This window comes from Ursus americanus, chromosome 2 (assembly GCF_024610735.1).
Source record: "Ursus americanus isolate L20-20 chromosome 2, mUrsAme1.1.p, whole genome shotgun sequence".
In the NCBI taxonomy this organism is placed as follows: domain Eukaryota; kingdom Metazoa; phylum Chordata; class Mammalia; order Carnivora; family Ursidae; genus Ursus; species Ursus americanus.
The window spans coordinates 50,120,314-50,129,563 of record NC_142128.1 but is presented as its reverse complement, the minus strand read 5'-3'; positions in this window follow the sequence as shown (position 1 = coordinate 50,129,563).

Genomic DNA, 9,250 nt, shown 5'->3' with positions numbered 1-9,250 from the left:
AATATCCTAAGGAAAGCAAATGGAAACCAATGCCTAGATCTTACCAGACTGCGGCTGCAAGATAAGTTCACATTTCCCTTAATATTAATTCATTCTTTTAATATTAATTGGGCATCTTCCCTGTACCAGTTACTGTTTTAGGTGCTATCAATCAAAGAGACAGAAATCTCTGCACTGCTCTTGGCCTCACGTCCCAGATAGCTAAATTATCAGGGGATCCAGGCTTTGTGTGGCCAGCCTCTCGAGTCGTCCCAACAATCTTCACCTCCTGGTACTCACATCCCATGCAGCCTTTCCCACATTGACCCAGGGATGTCTCTGTGACCAATAGAATATGTCAGAAGTAATGGTGTGACACTTCTGAGATAATTACAAGAGAGACTATGGCTTCTGTTTTGGTCTCTTTCTTAAATCACTCGGGGGAGAGCCAGCTGCTCTATTGTGAGTACCTTCATGCGACCTGTGGACGGGTCCCTTCAGTAAAGAGCTGAAGTCTCGAGCAAACAGCCAGTAAGGAACAGTGGGGTTCTGACAGGCCCAGTTTCTCCCAAGAGCCAACCACAGCATCCCCACTTCTCTGAATTAGGTCCTGGTGGCTACCAGGTCACACACTGGCTGGTATACCCCCTTGCTCAGAGAGCTGCCAGGACCCTATGCACAGCTCCCCCTCCTGAACCAGGACTCCAGCAGCCAGGGCTCCCAGGTGTCTCTGATGAAGGTAACCCCAACCCCAGCCCCGGCAAGACTTTCACGTTCCCCCCAGATCTGCCTTCAGGGACAATAGGCACCATTGGATAGGTTAAGGCTTGGAGTTATTCAGATGCCTTGGGTCCCCCCAAAGCCTGAGCCATTGGTCCTGCTGCTTAGGACAACCACTGAACTGTTCCAGATCTCCAGCGACCACTAGCTAGCAGGCATCCACACAGTGCACACCCCTTCAGCAGACCTTGGGCAGCCAGGCCCTCCAAGCCTTGATGGCATGGCTGGTCTAACCACCTGGATATTCTCCTGGGGTGCCCCCACAACAGGATACAATCCTGAGGCTACAAAGGTGTGAAAGTCAATTTCCTGGTGAAAGTGCTGCTCATGGGGAGCCAAGGTTATCAATAAACAAGGGCTCCCAGGTGTCTCATTCAAAGACACCTCAGTCCCTCCAAATAAGGCTTTCGCGTTCTCTCCAGCTCTGGCTTCGGAGGGAACAGGAACCTTTGTGGAGTGCGAGCTCGGACACTGGCAGATGCGTGCTTTTTCCCAAGAGCTCACAACTGTGACTGAATCCTGAACCGAATCCTGGTTCAGTACCAGGGCACGGGATGGCCTTTATTACCCCTTGCTCCAGAGCTGTGTGGGAACACCAGGCACAGATCTCTCTTGCACCAGGCCCGCAGGAGCAGGGGCCTCTCCATCAACCAGTGCTCCCAGCTGTCCCTTATCAGACGGTACCCCAACCGGTCAGCTTGGCCCCACCCTGGCACAGCAGTCCAGTGTCCTCCAGCTCTGGCTCCAGGGAGAAAAAGGGCATTTGTGTAGGTTAGGGCCTGGATCGGGAAGAAGCCTTGGACTCCAGCAGCCCAACTGCCATGACCAGGCTTTCTCCTGGTTCCCTGTAACAGGTCCCTGGGTCCCCTGAGCTGCATGCCACATCCATGCGCTAAAGGCACCTGTCAGCTGGCACGGTTTGGTGACTCGGATTTCAGAGATAGATCTGCTCTGACAAAGATTCTGGCCCTTGCTGATGAGAACAGAAGTGGTGAAACAGCAAAAAGTTAAAACCAACCCTGTAGGGAACCTTGGGTGCCTCAGTCGGTTAAGCAACAGGCTCTTGATTTCCACTAGGGTCATGATCTGGGAGTCGGGGGTTCGTTAGATCAAGCCAGCATTGGGTCTGGGATGCTCAGCTGGGAGTCAGCTTGAAATTCTCTCTCCTCCCTCAGCCCCCCATCCCTCTCCCTGCGCTGTCTCTCTTTCTCTCAAATAATAAATCTTAAAAAACAAAAAACAACCCTGTGAACATGCTCATTTTATCATTTTGGTATGGCTACATTCTCCTAGGTTCATTCATTCATTTAGTCAACAAATATTTATATTTACATATTTACATATTTGAATACATTTGCATTTTATTTAAATATACTTTATTTTTTTTTTCGGAGCAGTTTTAGGTTCACAGAAAAATTGAGCAGAAGGTACAGAGATTTCCTGCATACCTACTGCCCCCGTTATCACCACCCCCCACCAGATGATACCTACATCGGCACATCACTATTCAAAGCCCACTGTTTACGTTAAGATTCACCTTTGTTTTACATTCTGTGGGTTTGCATAAATGTATAAGGACTTGTACCATCATAGTATCATACGGAATAGTTTTATTGCCCTAAAAATCCTCTGTGCTTTTCTTATTCATCCCTTTGCCTCACGAACCCCCGACAACCACTGATCTTTAACTGTCTCCATAGTTTTATCTTTCCCTGAAAATCATGTAGTTGGAATCATATAGTAAGAAGGCTTTCAGATTAACTTCTTTCACTTTCTAATATGCACTTAAATTTCCTCCATGCATTTTCATCGCTTGATAAATCATTTCTTATTAGTGCCGAATAATATTCCATTGTCTAGATTATTTATTATCCATTTATTCATTCACTTCCTGAGGGCATTTTGATTGCTTTCAAGTTTTGGACTCGCTATTCAGCACTCCAAAGGATCATCTTTATATAACAGCACCGTCATTCCATGGGCAAATTGAGACCATACTAAATGCTCATTAAATTAAAATATAGTAACTACAAATTTTGCTTATGAGCAAGGCTTTTTGTTCATTCAATATCTAAATTCCTTTGGCTGAAACTCAAGATAGATTCTCTTACACCAAATTCTTCTTTAATAAATACATATCCCCCCCCCCTTTTTTTTTTAAAAAAAGCAGAAACTAAAAACCAACAAAATTTCTAGGAATCGAATATATTGGTATTAAAGAAAAATAAGCTTCAGTAGAAGTATTCAAATAACAGATCAAACACTCAGTGAACCACCATTTCTTGTGTATTGACTGTATACCAGGCACTGTTTTTAGCAGTCAGTCTGTATTACTCAATAATTCTTACAACAGCCCAATGAGGTAGGCACGACTATTATCCCAGTCTTACAGAGATAACTAAAGTAGATTCTGTGTTTTCTCAGGTCTTTTTGTAAGAGTGAAATGAGATTAAAAACAATAGTGTAAGGGGCGCCTGGGTGGCTCAGTTGGTTAAGCGCCTGCCTTGGGCTCAGGTCATGATCTCAGGGTCCTAGGATGGAGCCGTACATCGGGCTCCCTGCTCAGAGGGGAGTCTGAGTCTTCCTCTGCCCCTCCCCCCTGCTTGTGCTCGCTCACCCTCTCTCTCTCTCAAATAATTTTTTTTTAATGTTTTTTTATTATATTATGTTAGTCACCATACAGTACATCCCTGGTTCTGATGTAAAGTTTGATGATTCATTAGTTGCACATAACACCCAGTGCACCATGCAATACGTGCCCTCCTTACTACCCATCACCAGCCTATCCCATTCCCCCACCCCCCTCCCCTCTGAGGCCCTCAGTTTGCTTCTCAGAGTCCATAGTCTCTCGTGCTTCGTTCCCCCTTCTGATTAAAAACAATGCCTTATTCTGGTCTTAGGTTTTAAATTCCTTCACCTTTAATCTTCTAAACATGCTTATGGTCTTTCTTCAACACTATTGTTATGTAAAATGTCCTGTTGTGTCTACAGCTTCTCACAGCCCTTGTTTAATTTTTTTTTTCCTAATTAAAAGATTTGCTCACTGCTGTAAAAAAATACATACATACATACATACATACATATTCCCAGTTATAGATATTCATATTTTGTATAGTTTCTCTTAAATATGTGTCTATTTTGTATTTGGATTGAAGTTCTTTTTAAATATGTTTTTATCTACCCCATTAGATCAGAAGACTCCAAGGGCTGTGATTTGGATGTTCTCTATTTTTAAACCTCTTTAAAGAGATTTAAAGCCATAAACTTACCTGTGTGCAGAACATTTGTTTACTGACTATATCATTACTGGTTGATTCTGAAATCAGTGTTTGCTAGCGTCCTTGAACCTCAGAAGAAAAGCAGCTGTGGACTTAAGAAAAATTCCTTTATCGGATAAAGAAAGGGGGGGTAATCAGAAGGGGGAATGAAACATGAGAGACTGTGGACTCTGAGAAACAAACTGAGGGCTACAGAGGGGAGGGGGGTGGGGGAATGGGATAGGCTGGTGATGGGTAGTAAGGAGGGCACATATTGCATGGTGCACTGGGTGTTATACACAACTAATGAATCATCAAGCCTTACATCGAAAACCGGGGATGTACTGTATGGTGACTAACATAATATAATAAAAAATCATTATAAAAAATAAATAAAAAAAAATAAAGTCAGCATCACCCCTCCAAAAAAAAAAAAAAAGAAAAAAAAAAAAAGAAAAATTCCTTTATCGGTGCCACAGAAACAGTTAGAAGCCTGTTGGGTCTGGACAAACTACATCGTAGCTTCCAGTAGGTTTGTGAAGTATGACAGTCTTCAGAGGCGTTTATCTGAGGTTACCAGGCTTAAATCCTCTGACTACGCACAATACGCACCAGTGTTCTTAATTTTATTTTTTATTCTGCAATCACACAAACTTTCCCCTTATTATTTGTTTCCTCAAGCACTGCCCTTCTTATCCTTGCTTGCGAGGGAATGACACAATATGGGATGTCATAGGCATTTCCATCGAAGCTACGCTTAGACTTCTTTTTTTTTTTTTTAAAGATTTTTATTTATTTATTTGACAGAGATAGAGACAGCCAGTGAGAGAGGGAACACAAGCAGGGGAAGTGGGAGAGGAAGAAGCAGGCTCATAGCGGAGGAGCCTGATGTGGGGCTCGATCCCGTAACACCGGGATCACGCCCTGAGCCGAAGGCAGATGCTTAACCGCTGTGCCACCCAGGCGCCCCTACGCTTAGACTTCTAAATCTGATGTCTGGATCCTGATGGCTACGCTTTTACTGTGATTTCCTCGTGGCTGGAAGGTTTTCACCAGTATAGACTGTGTTTGGTAAACAAGCAGAGGTTTCAGTCCTACTGAGCAGCTGAGAAACATAGGAAAATGACCTTCTGAGTCATTGATAAACTTGTATTCCTGAAACAGAAATGTCTGGTTTTAAAAGTGTTTGAGAACACCATGAAGCATCCTCAGTAAAAGTTGCATGCCACAATTATTTGTTAATGAGGTTAAGGAGAGGTGTACGATGCTTGCATAATAACAGGCCACGTATTTAACTGTGGCTGGCTTTGTTCTTTTTTTTTTTTTTTAAAGATTTTATTTTATTTATTCGACAGAGACAGCCAGCGAGAGAGGGAACACAAGCATGGGGAGTGGGAGAGGAAGAAGCAGGCTCCTAGTGGAGGAGCCTGATGTGGGGCTCGATCCCAGAACGCCGGGATCATGCGCTGAGCCGAAGGCAGATGCTTAACCGCTGTGCCACCCAGGCGCCCCAATCTTTAACTTTTTGAGGACCCTCCATGCTCTTTTCCAGAGTGGCTGCACCAGCTTGCATTCCCACCAATAGTGCAAGAGGGTTCCCCTTTCTCTGCATTCTCGCCAATACCAGTTGTTTCCTGTGATGTTAATTTTAGCCATTCTGACAGGTATGAGGTGGTATCTCATTGTAGTTTTGATTTGCATTGTCCTGATGATGAGTAATGTTGAGCATCTTTTCATGTGTCTGCTGGTCATCTGGACGTCTTCTTTGGAAAAAGGTCTATGTATGTTTCTGCCCATTTCTTTTTTTTTTTATTTTTATTTTTATTTATTTATCCATTCGACAGAGATAGAGACAGCCAGCGAGAGAGGGAACACAAGCAGGGGGAGTGGGAGAGGAAGAAGCAGGCTCCTAGCGGAGGAGCCTGATGTGGGGCTCGATCCCATAACGTTGGGATCACGCCCTGAGCCGGAGGCAGACGCTTAACCGCTGTGCCACCCAGGCGCCCCTTTCTGCCCATTTCTTAACCGGATTATTTGTTTTTTGGGTATTGAGTTTGTAAAATTCTTTTTTTTTTTTTTTAAAGATTTTATTTATTTATTCAACAGAGATAGAGACAGCCAGCAAGAGAGGGAACACAAGCAGGGGGAGTGGGAGAGGAAGAAGCAGGCTCACAGCAGAGGAGCCTGATGTGGGGTTCGATCCCACAACGCCGGGATCACGCCCTGAGCCGAAGGCAGACATCTGCTCAACCACTGTGCCACCCAGGCGCCCCAGAGTTTGTAAAATTCTTAATGGATTTCAGATACTAACCCTTTTTCAGATACATCATTTGCAAATATCTCCTCCCATTCTGTAGGCTGCCTTTTAGTTTTGTTGATTGTTTCCTTTGCTGGGCAGAAGCTTTTTATCTTGATGAAGTCCCAATAGTTCATTTTTGCTTTTGTTTCCCTTGCCTCTGGTGATGTGTCTAGTAAGAAGTTGCTACGTAGGCCACTTTGTTTTAAATATATTTCCTTAGATTTTGCATTTTAACCCAATATGAGAGAGTTTTTTAAAAAAATGTAGAGGTTTAATTCATTTACCTTAATTAATATAATTTCTGTTTCTTGTGTCATCTTGTTATGTTTCCTTTTTCCTGTGTTATAAAATTTTTTTAAAAATTTTCCTCATTTGGTTTATATGCCAAATTTTTTTTTGGGGGGGGTGTCAAGAAGTTGTCTGTCTTCATTAGGGGCACATTGAAATGTTTCTCAAATATTTTTAACCTGCATTTTTCTAGAGTCAAGAGTGAAGTTGGACTTTGAAGTCCTTCCTTCACGTTGTAGTCTTTATGCTGTCACTTACCTCACTGTCGGTTGCCTCTCTCAGGGAAAGCCAGGACTTGGGAAGAGAGGAAAGGCCAATAGCAAGAGTGGAAACACTGCTTGGACAGTGAGCGCCATTTTGAGCCATTTTGCTTTGCCTGTAGCTGTCACAGCAGCAGAACTTCTGGCCTCCTGCTGTATTGAGAAGAATGTCTGAAATATGACCTTTACTTCACTGAAGCCCTAACGTTGGCATGGTGTGTCTGTCCTATTATCACAGACTATGGTCATCTTGTCTTTTGTGGGGGTATTTTTGCTTTGAGAGGAAGGGAAAAAGCAGCAATGGCCTAAAAATCAAGTCTAATCCACTAACATGACCTGGAGACTTGTATTAGGCAGTAGGGACCTTACAGTTAGCAAAGAGACTATGAACGAGGCATTTTTATGTTGCTGTGGACACCTAAATATGGTTACAGATAGAAAAGTCCCGCTAAGAGAAATGAATCTTTTTTCTCAAATCATCCTCCCGTGATGGAATGTGGTTAGACTTCAAAGACCCCACAAATTTTGTGAGCTTTCTCAGAAAATGTTAAGGGGATTTTGTAGTTTGGCTCCTAATACATCAACGTTTAATCATTTGATACCAGACTAATGAATTTTTTGCTCATGTTTACACCGACCATTTATTAGAAGCTGCTTTTCTTTTTGATAGTTTTTATTAATTATTAAAGGTACATATTATTAATAGTGTTCAAGTAGACATTTAGTGTGTCAGAGGTCTCGCCAAGAGAGGCCAGCATGCACAGACATCTGGAATGGTTTAATGAGAACCGCCAGGTGCTAGGTAATAAACTTCCAGAGACCTGTGCTAATTCAGGGGTCCTCAAATTTGAATAGTTATTATAAAAATAGAATCACAAGCTCACTTGCCTCAGACTGTAAGCATCTTGAGAGCAGAGGCCGTATCTTATTTATCTTTGTGTCCCAGGGCCAAAGATGGTGTCTGGAATATTGTAAACCTACAATCACAGATATTGAAAAAATTCCATGCTCGAAACTCAACACACTCTAGGATTTGCTGATTGTCTTGTAGTGCCAGCTTCTCTAAAATTACAAAAAGCTAGAAATAAGGCCACTGAGATTTAACTGACATTAATTACATTCAGCGGGTTTAAGCTCAAATGTATTTTTAGCTTATTTTTGAAAGGGCCCAGGAACTAATTATCTCTAATATTTATCTCTAGATTTAAGTCCTACCTTTGTAGTTAGCAAACTGTGCTACGGAGAGAAGTTCTATCGGCTGTGAAATCTGTTTCTCTTAATTACTTCTTTGTCAGCTACCCCTTGAGCTATTAAATATTATGTTACTCCGTCAAAACTATCAAGCCGTCTTTGTGAAGCTCATGGGATTATGACTGTATACATTTATAGACAGAGGCTTTACCTCTGCAGGAGAAAGAAAATGACAAGGTACAAGATGAGGTTACCTTCACAGTGGAAAAAGGTAAACTGTTGTCAGCAGTGAAAAGAAATATTCTTGTCACTTTATAAAAATGCCTAGATCATGGCCTTATTTCAAAGCAATTGTGTAGCCTTCCTACCTGTCAGGGAGGATTCGATATTTGTTCATTATACACGGCAGAGAGAGCATTTTAAAGGATGTATCCCAAATTTAACTTCGCTCGGTGGGGTTCACCCTATTTTCATCTGTTTAGTGATCATAATTCTGCTTCTTCTAAAACGCTTATGGTTGGAATTTTTTCTTTTTTCATTCACCAGCTAAATGTTTATCAAGTACATGCTATGTGCTACTTTTTTTTCTAGGTGGCAGGGATAAAAAGAGGAAAAGCCATGGTCTCTGTCCTTTACTGGATAGCAGGAAACAGCCAGAAGCACCCCCAGGTGCAGTACGAGGGTAATACGGAGGCAGGGGCACCTGCTCTCAGTGGGGAGTTTGCCCATACCTTCGCCTTATAGAGTCAGTCACCGCTGCTTGGGCAGAATCAGTCACTTATCACAATTCAAACTAGAAAATTTGGCAAAATATTCTGAAATTGTTGTCTGTATAAACATCACCTGGCCCCCTCTTCTAGTATTTACGCTTCTTTTTTTTTTTTTTTTTTTTAAGATTTTATTTATTTGACAGAGAGAGAGACAGCCAGCGAGAGAGGGAACACAAGCAGGGGGAGTGGGAGAGGAAGAAGCAGGCTCATAGTGGAGCAGGAAGCCTGATGCGGGGCTCGATCCCAGGCACCTGGCGTCAGGCCCTGCGCCGAAGGCAGACGCTTAAGCACTGAGCCACCCAGGCGCCTCTAGTTTTTAGGTTTCTTTAACCTGTAGCACAGAAACAGCCCAGCTCAAAAAGTCGTGCTTAAAGAACATGCTTCCAACCTCATATCCTCTGTGGGGTTTGCTCTCAACCCGACATG